This window comes from Anser brachyrhynchus (genome assembly GCF_964034855.1).
Source record: "Anser brachyrhynchus genome assembly, chromosome: 1".
NCBI classification, from domain to species: Eukaryota; Metazoa; Chordata; class Aves; order Anseriformes; family Anatidae; genus Anser; species Anser brachyrhynchus.
This window is the reverse complement of record NC_137694.1, coordinates 57,878,917-57,893,613: the sequence shown is the minus strand read 5'-3', so window position 1 is coordinate 57,893,613 and position 14,697 is coordinate 57,878,917.

Below are 14,697 nucleotides of genomic sequence, written 5' to 3'. Positions count from 1 at the left end.
ACCTCTACCCTGAATTGGTAGGGGATAGGGGAGAGTTCCAGACCAAGGCTTCTTGGAAACCAAACCCCAGGAAAGGATGACTGTATCTGATATATGACAAAAGATAAACTTCAGTGTAAGCATCTTCAGGCCTTCAGGAACTGTTTTCAGAGGGCTTCGGTTGGCCATCTCATAGTGCCGGTGCTAGCTGCTTGCAGAGGCTTGTAAAAGGAGGGGAATGAAAACAGTTAAATTCAGAGCAAACTGTGGATGGCCCTAAAAGGGGGATCTTTGGCTAGATTAGGTTGAGGAGAAAGACCTGTCAAAAATCAGAAATGAATTCTTTGCTGGGCTTACTGATACAGTTGACTTGTTTTTGTTGAAAACTGGCATTTACATGAGCCTTCCTGTAACTTAGCTCCTGCCATGCAGACAGGATTTCTCACAAAAACAGTGAGACATTTACCATCTCCGCACCTTGTCAGAAAAGGACAGTTTGTGATGAAGTCAGGTACCCTCACATCTCCTGGGGTCGTGGTTTGAAGCCAGACTTCCATCACGGCCAGGTTTGCTGCAGCCGCTGCGAGCGCATTGAAGGCTGTGGTGTGGGGTGTGCGTAGCTTGAACTACGGAAAGTGATGCAGAACAAAACAAAAACCCTTCGAGTTCTTGATGTGTGTTCTATGCAAAACTCTTGTCATCACCTACTTATTACATTCTCTGAACTGTGTTAATTTAAGATGATAGTTTTTAACTTTATGGCAAATTAAAATGTTGCGTGCCATGTATGCGCTTGAAGTTGTTTTTATTTGCTGAAACTTTAAATTCGGAACAAAGTAATTTTTCTGAGTATGAGATGAAAGGGAAAATACATCATTTACTGTGTTAAAAGCTAAAGAAGTACAAAAGGCTTCTGGAAATCACGGGTGCTCTCTTTGCAGAGGGCCATGAAGCGCGGCTGCCTCCGGCGAGCTCCTGGCATCACACGGCTGTCACAAGCTGGCCTCCTTTCCGCCTGCTTTCACTCCGCTGAGCTGTAGATGGTGCTCTGGGAGCTGCATTGGCACGGGGCCCTGCAGCTCGCAAGGCCTTCCACGGCAGAGGAAGGATTTTTTGAGCAAGGATGGCGATGGGCTTTGGCGAGTGGTGCGCTTGGACCTCTGGCACGAAGCTCTCGGCATCGCCTGGGGGGAGCAGCAGCTGTGTACAGCCTGCAGGGGAAGAGCGTGCAGCATTAAATTCTTACGGTAATTCAAGATTGCCTTTGAGCACAAACTTTGGTTTTGAGAAGGAAAAGGCGGTTCTCGGTCATCCAGTACATTCTGCTAGCAGCAGGGGAAGGTGAAATACGTAGCAATGGCACAGTTCTGTAGAGCAGCGGTGATGGCCACTGAGTCAGAAATCAGAAACCAAATCGCTGCTTTTGAAGTTGCTTTTTGGAAGAGCTGCCATGTTTGCTTTACTGAATCAACACATATTCTCTTCTTAAATACGCTTTACCTAAAGATTACTTTAAAAACTGGCTTTTGAAAACGTAGTCAAGCTTTTAGCTACCTGAAATGCTCCCCAGGTTGTCTCTGTTCCTTGGGACCAAAGCGTGGAGCTGGGACCCCTGAGATGTCGGTCCCTGCCTCTGCCCGAATGCGGTCCTGCTACACAGCCTTAGGTAAGTGCCCATTCCTGGGGGCTTGTGCGCAAACTCTTGCTAGCATAGCCGTGTTGTTCTGTTTTGATTGGGGTTAGGTTAGATTGAAATAAGCCAGAGAGAAAGAACCTTCTTTTTCTTGCTTGTGCAATTTCCTTTTTTTCCTTAAAAGACCAAGCAGACAAGATTCTCACCCTTTGTACGTTGCCTTAGCTTTCAGCTTGATGGTTTACTGCAATTTGTTTCCCAGAAAGTAAAAAAATTCAAACACGGTGAAAAAAATGCTGGTTAGAGGAGAAACTTCTAGCAGACAGATAATTTTAATTATGCCACCATTGCCAGACATAAGAGATAATGTTCAAGTGATCTAAGCTCCTGAAGTGCAATTGTCTGCACTTCAAATGCAAATTTAATTCAACATTAAATTTAAAAATGCAAGGAGTTCATTTCAATAATTTTTACAAAATCTCAGGCAGTACAGATAGATGGGAAATGCAGAAAAGAAGATGGTACAGATACAAAAAAGGAGCATCTCTCCTCAGACCGACATTGTTTTATTTGCAACAGGTCTTAGTGCAAATGTCACAATCTGAAACTCCTACAAAAGAGCTGCAAAACACTTAGGTGCAGCCAATGTGCAGAATCACTGCTGAGGACCTTGAGTTAGTGGCAGCTTGGGCACCAAATGCAGGTAAGTTATACTTTTCTCTGATTTTCTTATCTCTGGTAATTAAATCTAGCACAAGACGATAATCCTGTTAACTGCGGTTATTCTGACTGGGAGTAGCCAGCAAGCGAGCCCATAAATATTTAATACGAGAGCAATTTATAGTCTCTCAGCAATTACAGAGAAGGAGGATTTTCTTGAGGTCTGTTTTGCTTTCTAAAGCTTCAGACCATGTGGCCACTGCAAGGTCTTTAATTACCTGTGTTATATGTGTTTCTCAAGTGCCTTTTACCCCGTCTGAACTAGCAGTATTTCTACCTTAGGAAAGCCTTCTCTACCTGATGGTAGATGCAAACAGGGTGCTGCTTTGAGGAGAGGCTTACCCCAGCAAACGCGATTCATGTTGCGCTCACACCTTGGGGTGACTGCTGTGGGGGCAGGGGGCTTCAAGGGAGCCTGGTGGATGCAGGGAAGAAAAATGATAAAAAGTTAGGAAAGGTTTTACAGAAACCTTAGAGGAGGAAGAAGGGATGATGTAAGGAAAACAGCCAGCTGAAGAAGAGAAGCAAAGACTCTGATAAGGGAAGTGCATTAGCAAATAAGGGTAAATGGGTAAATTAGCATCCTTGTGTCTTGAGTAACCTGGTAATTATTCCCTTTGTAACATAGGCCTTTTCTGAGGGGGCTGGAAGGGGAAGAAATGATCCTTTGAGGGTAATTTGGGTATTACGCAGTGTTATGATTTTCTAAAGCATTTACAATGCAAGCTGCTTTGGTTTTCTTTTTGGTGCCTGGGGATTTTGTTGGTTGTAGTCCCAGCCTTGCAGTCAGCCCCTCAGGGGGGTGTGGGGGCACCCGACCCTTCCTTTTGTGGGGCCGCTGCCATGCCGGCTGCTTTGCTGTCCCCTCTCCACTCTTGGTCAGCTCAGCAAAGCCTGGCTGAGTGCTTAAGAACATGGACTACCTATTACAAAGTATTTCCACGTGTGTGTTTTCTGGTTCTTACTGCAGTCAAGCCTCAATTTTATCAGTGGCATTAAACGCTGTTACTGATTAGAGTACTTAATGAGGAGAGGAACCCTCCTGTACCATGGCTCTTGTTGCTAGACTTCTTCCTGAGCATCTCAAGCTCCCAAAAGATTTTTTATTTACTTATATTTTCTTTGTGCTGCATGCATGGTGAAGCTGAATGAGCTGGGAGGAGGCAGTGGTTGTTTTAGGTGCTCACTGAGGCTGTGGAGCTAGGTGGCACCGAGGGTTTTGGCAAAGTCAGGCTTTTACGTCATCCAATGCAGCTCCAGGCGAAAACCTCAGTCTGAGGAGCCGTGTTACAGACCTCATGAGCAGGTGACACAGTTTGTAGCAGGGCAGGAGGCCTGGCAGGCCCAGCCTTGGTCCGCACCGCAGCCAGGCGAGCTCCGGTCCGTTGCTTAACTCACTGAGCTGGTGCTCCAGGGTCAGCTGCCATTAGCAAGGCTCTTTGTGGGCTCCTACAAGATTCAGAGCCTGTAAGCAGTCACACTTTGGAAAGCCCTGCTTTATCCTCTGTTTTAAGTGCTGAAGTGTTGAGGAGCCACATAAAAAAAATCCACTCACAAGTGGTAAAGGAAAAATTGCCTTGATGTATGTTTGTAGGTAGTATCTGAAAGATTTACTACAGTTTTATGCTCCATACCGTAAAACACTATTTGAAGTAATGATGTCTGTAGATGGAAAAAAGAATTATTGAAATGTTATCTTTACAACTTGGGTAGCATTTGCACTGTGAGGCATTTTGTCTTGTGCTTGTAGTCCTAATCAAATGTGCATTTGTGAATCCAGATAAAGAGTAATGCAGTTTTGAAACCACAACAGTACTGCTCAATGAACCCTTATTTAATTTGCATTTTACCACCACCAGCAGAAAATTCTGGGTTGATTTTTAGGAGGTGTGTGCATGTTCCTTTGAATCAGTAGGCAATCAGAGCATGTTGTAAAAGAAGTCACTCTCCTCTTTCTGCTCTCGTTAACATATGTGGAAATTTGTGACAAAAATGAAGCCATGGGAGATGTTTCATGTGCCAAGACTTTCAAATCCAATTTCAGGATCTAAATCCAGTTTTAGACAGTCTCTAAATAATTAATGACAGCAAAATGTAGTCAGACTCTCAGGTTTGACCAAATTCCTCCTCATCAGAGTCTGATTTCAGTGTGGATTCACATGGGCACTGACGGAAGAGCTGACTTTGGTTAGCTTCCTGTGGAAATCAGGCCTTCATTACGAATGAAGGCTTTCTTCCACTGAACCTGAGCCTGCCATCTTTACACACAGGGAGCAACACCTTATTTCTTCATTGTCTGCTGAAAGCAAGCATTTAGTATACCATCCACAGAGCACTTAGGCATATAGGGTGATTGAGATATTCTGAAGTGCCTGGGTATATGTTACTGCATTTCAAAGAGAAGCATATGATCATACAGGTACCATGGATCCATAACTCGTGCCCAAATGCAAACTAGTACTTCCTTTACCTGGGCATCAGTTTTTAGACATGCTGAGAGTGTATAATGTCACCAAAATGAGCTAGCAACAAAATGCAATGTGTCATTAGTTTCAGAGCTCACCTGATAGGTAGTGTCCCAGCTTTAAGTCCTCCTCCCAGGATCTGAGCAGAGACTTGGCTCTTGCCTCCAGCCACCCTCCCAAATGCTCCAAGTTTAGACACAGCTCTCTGAATGTAGAGTCAAGCCTCAATTTATAGGCATTTTGCATTGTTTGGTGGGTTCTGTTACTAGTTAGCATGATTTATGGTTTACTATCGCTCCTGTGAGAGCTGGCATTGTTGTATGGAGCACATTTACAATGGAAAGACATTCCTGCGGCTTCACCGAGGTGGTGATGGATTCCATTCCCAATGTATCTTAGCTATTTTTATCAGATTATCTGGGGTGGGTTGCTGTCTCTACAGCTATCATGACTTGATGCGTTTTAGCATGGCAGCAATTATGATCCTTAGGTTTCTTTCGGCCCCAGCAAGGAAAATGAGATGCCCCCAGCCCAAAGAAATCTTCCTTGTATACAAAGGCACTCATTTCCAAAACAGTCTCTTCTCACAAGACAAGTATATATGAATGGGTCCTTTTTACTCTGATTATAAGTGCAATTGTGGTGTCCCCACTGGATAGTGAAGGCTGGGCAGGGGTGGAATCTCTTCCTGTTGGGATTTCTTTCATGGTATGTGTTGCGACGCTCTGGCAGAGTTTCTCTCTGATGACCCTCTTTAATTTCTATCTGTAGCTCTTGTGCCCGTCTATGCACAGCAGAGGAGGCTTTGCTTCTTCTAATTAAGAAGAGGATTTTGAAATATCTCCTGAATTCTTGACCTTCAGAATTCCCTCTGCCAACATCCCTCTGATCTGGGGAGAGCACTCTCAAGGGTTGCCACTGTTCGTGTGAAAATAGGTAGGGTGTAATTTGCAAATATTTATAAAGTTCTGCTCTGGGTAATTGAAACTGCTGTTAATTGCTCGTGATTTCAATCCAGACAGCTGGTTTGTTTTTCTGCACCACTCCCACAGGAGAAGCTGCATTACTCAATGCCTGAAACCCCCAAAGGCTTGCTGTTCTGCATAGCATATTGTCTATCTACTGCATTTTCAGCAATACTTGACTGAGTAGTAAAGGCAACTGTGGCTTGTTCCAGGCACTGAGACAGAGAATAGGCAGTATGTAAAGCTTTTGACTTTGGAAATTTGGGAATGATTGCACTGGGAGCAGACTGAGCACAAACGAGAGGAAGCAGAGCTGTCTGATGGGGCTCTGGGTAACACAGTGGGCCTAGTTAGGAGGGCAGTCATTGCAAAATCTTCTAAATGGTAATCTGAGGTTAGTTAGAATTCAGCTTTGACTCAGATTGACTCCCCAAAGGTCGAGATAAATATACTTCACTGCTGCAGAGCGTATCACACCAGAAAACTATGTATGGGTGGGTAGGTCCCATCGGAGAACTAACAAGCAGGAGAAAGGACACGACAGGAAAGCTGGTTAATATTCTTCCTGAGAGAAATGTAGGAGAGTGTTAAGAGCAACCAGGAAAATTCAAGTAGCTGCTACAGAGGAAGACAGATCATTCAGGGCCCAATAAATCAATAACGTGACTAACAGTTGTGTAATTGCAAGAATGTTACAAACTTGATGTAAACACAGCAAAGAACAAAAAGACAAAAGGAAAGGAACCTACTGCATACACCTATTATATATGTGCATGTGTGTGTATGTGTACAGCCTTTTATATAATATAGGGGATAGAACATTAATGAAAGCACTAGTGCTCTTGAAGGGCAAAGATTGATGAGGTGGATATTGTTGTGGAGCTGAATGTCTCGTTAAAGGCAGTGAATGAAAAATGGTTTCTGCAAACTGGAAAAAAATAATAATAGAAGGAACCGAAGTGAAATCCAGGCAGCAGGATATTCAAAGCACCTCTGCAGGTGTAGTATAAGACACTACTCTGGCCGTATCCTTGGGATCATCTCGTGCCCCGTAGAGGTCTGTGCAGCTGCCTTCAGCTTACAGTGCGTGGGTCAGCTCCGGGACTCAGCCCACGAGAGTGGCCTCACCCATACGGCTGAGGCCCAGGCCAGGAGAGGCACCTAGATCAGACAGCAGTACAGGCAAACATGTCGTGGCATTAAATAGGCAGGGCCCAGGGACTGCAGAGCTGCTGACTGGGCTGCTTTCCAGTGGCTTTACTCCCAGACCCTCACTGCATCTGAAGGTCTCGCAGGGTTTATCTGGAAGCAGACCTGAAGGCCTCCTGCAGTCAGCCCTGCCCGCTTGGCCTGGCACAGCCCTGTGAGTCGGCCTGTGCTTGTGTTAGTGCTTTTTATCAATGTTTTTATAAATGATTTGGATGTAAGACTAGGTGTTTTGAGCAAATTTGCCGACGACACCAAACTTGGAGGAGTTGTGGACTTGGATGAGGGTGGAAAGGCCTTGCAGAGAGATCTGGACAGATTGGAGAGCTGAGTGAACACCAACCACATGAAGTTTAACAAAAGCAAGTGCCGGGTCCTGCACCTGGGATGGGGCAACACTGGCTATACGTACAGGCTGGGCGACGAGACGCTGGAGAGCAGCCCTGCGGAGAGGGATCTGGGTGAATATGAGCCAGCAGTGTGCCCTGGCAGCCAGGAGGGCCAACCGCACCCTGGGGTGCATCAGGCACGGCATTGCTAGTCTGTGGAGGGAAGGGATTGTCCCGCTCTGCTCTGCGCTGGTGCGGCCTCACCTCGAGTACTGTGTGCAGTTCTGGGCATCACAGTACAAAAAGGACATGAAACTGTTGGAGAGTGTCCAGAGGAGGGCGACGAAGATGGTGAAGGGCCTAGAGGGGAAGATGTATGAGGAGCGGCTGAGGTCCCTGGGCCTGTTCAGCCTGGAGAAGAGGACGCTGAGGGGGGACATCATCGCAGTCTACAACTTCCTCGTGAGGGGGAGTGGAGAGGCAGGTGACCTATTCTCCATTATCACCAGTGACAGGACCCGTGGGAACGGTGTTAAGCTGAGGCAGGGGAAGTTTAGGCTGGACATCAGGAAGAGGTTCTTCACCGAGAGGGTGGCTGCACACTGGAACAGGCTCCCCAGTGAAGTAGTCACTGCACCAAGCCTGTCTGAATTTAAGAAGAGATTTGACTGTGCACTTAGTCACATGGTCTGAACTTTTGGGCAGACCTGTGCGGTGCCAGGGGTTGGACTTGATGATCCTTATGGGTCCCTTCCAACTCAGGATATTCTATGATTCTATGATTTGTGCTGCAGGCAGGGAAGGCCGGGAGCACCTGTGCCCCCAGTCTGGGAGCGAAGGACACATACAGCTCCCATCCAAAGCCCCAGGGAGGCAGGAGAAGATGCCCAGTGATTTGGGCTTTTGGCTATGCTATGCAGTCCTCGTGGCTGCACAAACTCAATGCTTTGGGGCATCTTAAGCACGTACCAGGCACGACATGAGTGATTTAAACTACTTTTTTCTTTTTTTTTTTTTTTTAGTTCTTCGAGGTAATTTTTGGAGAAACTCAGTAGGTCAAACTGAGGGAAAAAAATAACCTACCCCAAAGAGGGCTTCTGTCTAAAGGGAGCTGGAAAAAAAAACAGAGGGATCAACAGTAATGTTGGCAGGTTTCAATTGTGACACACAGAAAAACAATGGAATGAAACAAAAAGCTTTAGATGGAAAAGGGGCCTATTTAGATCGTTCTTGTTAATATCCAGCCCACATCTGTTTATATTTCATATATTATACAGGGTGAAATGTCTTCGTTTCATTCTTTTAAAATGGCTTCATGTGCATGAATTGTAATGTCCATTTTTTATTTTTTTTTTTTTAAGAAAAGACTTTTGTAGCCAGCAGTTGTATTAATTTGGGAAAGATGGTGGGAGTAGGAAGAGGCAAATGCACACATCTGCTCTGTATGAAAGCCATTGTATTGTCCATCCCTCATTTATTGCCATCTAACGCTGTCTTTAATGGCAAATGCTAATGACTGCACAGCTAAAGGAGGAGACAGTACACCCAATAAGACCCTCCAGCCAAACTGAAGCTCTCCATAAGATCTCCATTAATTAAAATCCCTACAGATGGGTTCCCTCAATTGTAGGAAATGGAACACAATCCCTGTAATTAACTCTTCACTCAAAGGCCTTTTTTTCCCCCCAGCCTCTGAAGAAAGCGGCACCGATTGCTCGATAACTCGCTGCTGGAGGCCGCTGCCGACTCCCCAGGGCGACCCAGGGCCCCGCAGTGAAACCAGCCTGATCTCTTCACTCAGACTCCTCCAGCAACCGAGAGGTTTTTGTGGATCACCGCTGCAGCATCCCCCAGCACAGTGCCCCTTCCTTTTCCCCATGGAGGGAAACGGCGGTTCCTCAAGGTGAAGCCAGCGCCTGCGCTCCCTCAGTGTCCCCGCAGAGCAGATTCACGCTCCTTTGGTTCACTGGCAAGGAGCTACCTGCCTCACACGCAGCCTAGAGAAGGGGAAGGTGTTTCCTGCTTGCCTGTAACCAGAGGATTGTGGCGGGGACGGAGGTGATGCAAGTCACAGCCTTCAAAGCCAGGCTGAACTCCTCGCTCCAGTGGGAGGGCGGGCTGGTGGAGGAGAGCAGAGCAATTTGTGAATCTGCAGGGAGGGCTGCTCCACAGGGCAGGGGGCAGGCATGCTGTCCCCCCTGCTGCACACAGCCAGAGTGTTCCCTTCATCTCCATCAGCAGCTTATAAATGCCTTAGCAGATTATTTCCCTTCATCCGAGAAAAGGGAAAGAAAGAGTTTTATTCACCTGCTTCTTTCTGTTCGGTCCTTTGAAGGTCACACCTGTCACACCTATTGCTTTTTTCTTCCCTTTTGCTCCAGCATGAGGCTCTGTGGCACAGTGATATCACGGAAGAAATCTTCCCAAGATGTGAGACAGAAACACAAACTAAAATTCCTGTGCCCCTGCCCAAAGACAGAGCAGCTGGGGAAGGGAGCATGCTTCAGGCTGCCCTGCACCCCTGGTCTTCTCAGATGGGGCTGCTGCTGGCAACACCAAGGCATTAGGTGTGGATGGCCCCAATCCTTAAAGGTATGGTAACTGAGTGGATTTCAGCACTGAAACAGCTTGTTTCTGACCACTACTGACTGGCCCAAGAAACTTTGTCACATCTTGGGAAAGCTGAGGGACATCATCTGGAGAATGGGCACATGGTAGGAGGACTTTAGGGGACCAATGGGCTGGAAGTAAAGGGAATAAATACCCAAGGTCATCCCAGTTCCTAATACTGGTGTATATCTTGGAGGATCCATAGTTTTTCATGTCTCCATCAACACACAGCAGATCTCCAGAGGGCACGCTCTTCTTGTAACCCCTTTCTGCCTGCTCTGGCCAATAACGTTCCCGGTGTCTTGTCTTGGAGGACCTACTGCAGAGATCCTTGCTCCTGGGGCTCACAGATGTCTTGGAGATGTTCTGCAGGGGGGTGTGGAAGTGTGACAGACTCAAGACATGCTTATACATGAAACTGAGGCGGGGGCTGCAAAGCCATGTACCACCTTGCGCATGGACTTGACTAAGGAAATTAACTTCATGCAACAAGGGCTGTCTGAACCAGCCCTGACAAGGGACGGCACATTCAAAAGGTAAAAATGTGTGTGGGACAGGGGTGATCTAAAAAAAATAATCATCGTCTTTCCCCTTCTGCCACTCAGTATTTCTTTTACAGCAGTATGTGAGCACCCACTCATTACAAATCTTTGGGTGGTTCTGCTGAAGACATTTCCATGCTGTGCAGCGCAGCGCAGAACAAGGCAGATGTTTTACTGCTGCCTCCCACGCTTATCGGGAACTAAAGCCAATAATGATTGTCTAATCGCTCATATGCTCTCTCTTTGTTCTGCAACATTATTGTCAGAGTTTTCTATCTATGGCAGTTGTGTATTTTTTCCTGACGTCTAGGATGAGCTAGTTTTAGGAACAAAAATCTGCTTCTAATCAGCATTTTAAAAAATAGTTTTTCCTGGAAATAACTCAAGCAATAGTATCACTGGTGTCACTTTCTCCTTGAGACAAGCTTTCAGCTGCTCTGAAATGCTCGGGTCTGCTGGCTATTCTGCGAAGTTGCTGTGGATACCCAGCTCACCTCCTTCCGGATGGTAAGCCCCGGTGTCACTGGAAGCTGTGTCAGCTGAAGGGCTTGGACTGCTCAAGGAGCAGGACTCAGGTCAGATTTGCTTCTCATTGACCCAAACAGAGCTGCTGTACATGCTTAAACACGGAGCTGTTACAAATCCTTCCCCTTCTACCAAGGCTATTTCATTTGTAGGGGTACACTCAGCAAGTGATTTTCCTCTGTAAGGTTTTTCAGCTACCTCATGCAAATTGCTGCCTCAATGAACGTGCCTTGCAAACCTACACGATGACTTATTTTACTCTGCTAAGCTCACTTGAGAGGAAGTATTTCCTACTTAAAAGCGAGGTATCCGCTGTCACTATCACCCAACAAGTTTATAAATGACTCTTTTCTTCTTCCTTTTGTTTCACTGTCTTTGTTGTTGCGCCATCAGAAATTATGAGTAGAATACAGAGGGTTTTCTCCCATTGCATGTATGAATGTAAAACCATAAATATCGATTTGATTGTATATTCAGCTTGTAAGAGTTCATCTCATAACCACAGTGAAGTCCTGCTTTTCTACTGCTTACCAAGTAAAAAACAATTTTGTTTTGCTCTTCCCAGCCAGAAAGCATCCTGCTGGCTTTTCACACCGTAGGTTTGTTTCTATGACTCCAGAGTCAATAGGGCTTTCCACGCTGTTTCTTGTTGTTGTTGTTATTTCACTCTTTATCTTGTAAGGTAGATTGTAGCCAGTAAGATGATGTAGAGACTGATCCTGTCTGCACTAAAGTCAATGCACGGTGCTCATGGATTGTGGTGGCACTGGATTAACTCTTTAGTCATATCTATGTTAGCAGGGAGGTGAGGGCCGTGAAACTTGCCCAGAATATACCTGCCCCAGTACAGACATAGACACAGAATCTAGTCTGACATCCTTAGCCATAATCATATGGGAAATCAATAGGAATGGACTTACCAGCTCCATGAAACCAACGCACAGCCCAGCTGCTCTCACAGTATCTGGCCCATGCAGTGCTGGAGTCAAAGGTAAAGGTAAGTTATTCAAATGCATTCACTTCTAATTTAAACAGTGCCAACCTGAACTGCTTTTCATATACCAAACTCATTTTACATATTTAAACCTGCTTTCTATTTTGCTTTCTACCATTGACAAATTGCAGTAGGTATAGGCATGATATAGAAATACAAGAAGCAAAAGCCTCAGAGAGGCTGGTGGTTCTGGCAAGTCTGAGTGGTTGTCAGTGCTCATCCCCTTGAGGGCATTGGCATTCCCTCATGCCAGCAGTGCCCAATGCCTGGCACATGAAACTTGCTTCTTTTTGCACTCCTGCTAGGGAGAACTGTGTGCCGTGGCACTTTTTTTAGGAGGGCATGTTTATAAATGCACATGTGCACTGAATTGTCAGTTGTCAAACAGTGGGCATTCAGCCTGCAAGGGGAGCTGGGGCTCCAGAAGAAGCACCAGGACCAGAAACTTTGGAGAACAACAACACTTGCCATCAGCTAAATGTAGCTGGGAAGAGAAAATGATTTCGTGGAAATACTTCCACTGGTCTTACCTTTTTTTTTTCCCCCCTCAAATCTTGTGGTGACAAATTTGACCTAGTAATATTTTTAATTTTGCCTGCTTCTGGTAGAAATACTGATGCACAGGGAAGGCATTAGACTGGCAGCTAATGACTCATCAGTCTTATTTTATGGACTGCCTCTCAGCTCTTCCAATTCAATATTCATTGCTCGGAAATACTCTCCCCATGTGTCCTTGCTAGTTAATTATAATCTGCTTCCCTTGGCTCTGAAGCCTCTCCTGGAGACTGAGTGCAGCAAAGCGCTGCTCCTTACCCAGGGAAGTGTCCCAGCAGCTCCCCGGGCCGTGAGGGTGATGCTGTGCCCCTGGGGGGCCGGGCACCAGGTCCCGCTCGGGTCCCCTGGTCCAATGTCAGACAAGGGAAGCCATAGCAGCTTCTGCTGGGAGAGGACCCTCGGTCTTCATTGTGATCAGACTCTCTACCAGCAAGCTCAGCGCAAGCTGCTGGAGCCTGGAGAGGATCCATCTTGAGCTGGTATGAACTGGAGTAATGGCATTTAAGGAAAAACAAAGGGAAAAGGAAAAGAAAAGACACAGATGGCTTCTCCAGCTTTACTGATAACTTCCCACACGGGTCTATGTAAAATCCTACTGAAGTCCGTGCAGGTGAGATCTATCATTTTTCCCTGATCAAGACAAGGAGTTTACCCAAACAAGTTTAGTCTGATGCCAGCTGCCTTTCCTAAAATCACATGACATTTCACCTGTTTGTTTCTGCATCTTAATTATTATTTCCTCCAATATCTGTTTTAAAACATCGTACATGGTAGAGGTCAAACCAATGGTCTGCACTTTATAAGCGATTTCTTCCCCAGCTCAAGATCTACCCTCAGGTCTTCAAATCTCTTTCAGACTTTTAAGTGTCTGCACAATCTCCACCACTTCTAGCGTGTTAACAACATTGCAGCTCGCCGGGAAGCTAGGCGTAACCTTGAATTATCTGTATACACAGCTTCTCCGGCTGTTCAACGTCAAATTAAATTTTCAAAGAGGTTGAACATGATGCAGTGTAAGACTCTCTGTTCCCAGCCTTAAATTTGTATATATCATGAAATAGCCTCTGTTCAGTATTGCAGTCATATCAATAGTTAACAGATGTAGGCAAAAATGTTCATCTGTCTCATTTACTTGAGTCTCTCAGATCAATAGAAAGAGTGCCTCTCTTTTTTTGACTTTCCTATGCAAAAATGTCATCAATTATTAATCAAAGCAGAGGAGATCTCATTGAAGATCTGACTTCCTGCAGCAAGATACAGGATCCTTAAATGTTAAAGGTGCATTTAATGCTACATGTTGGAACAGTTTTTAATTGCAATGTGGAATGGATTTAATGGTAAAGCCTAAATGAGTGTAACCATGAATATGAGCTTTAACATGGGCACAGGAAGTGTGCAGGGCAGTGTGCCACAGAAATGGTCCTGCAGGACCTCGGGACCCTTTCAGCACCCCTAAGGGTTTCTCTGCACCTCTTGAGGGCAAGGGGGGTGCTCACCTCTGTGCAGAGAGCCAGCAGGACCCACGTCCGCATCGCCTGTGACCCAGCCCCACACGAAGACGTGGGGGTGCCACAAGCCGAATGTCAAGGCTGGGGCACTGGGACCTAGCCCTTGCCTCAGCGAACAGCTTCCAGTATTTATTTTAAAGCTCTGTCGGCTCAGTTTGAGCCATGCCTGTCAGGAGCATCATGTTCAAATGCGAGGTAAAATGACTTAAAGACCTATTCAGAAGGACTGTGAACCCTGTCAGAACTGATAACCGGGGCCTTGCTTGCCTTATTATTTTCCCATGCTCAATTTATTGAATATGTGCAGGGAATGAATTGAGAACAAAGTGTTGTATTTGTGTGACATATTTAAATTATGTATCGGTAGCCCAAGACACTGTGGTTAGCCATTAAACAAATCATTGCAAACAGACCGATTCAGAGTGATCTATTTTTATATTTACATTACTGGCCTAAGGGAGGAAACAGAGGATTTTCACAGGGAAAAGAAGATCCATCCAGCATGGTGTCCTCCATGGCTAAGGTACCAAATACTAGTAAAAATGGTATTTATAAACATAGCATTGAAGGAGTTTCAAGCTTCTCCCAGGAGGAGAAGTCAGTTCAGTCCTGTGCTTTGCTTTCTGTTTTTATGTGATATATGTGTTCATTCTGAGAGAAATGTAA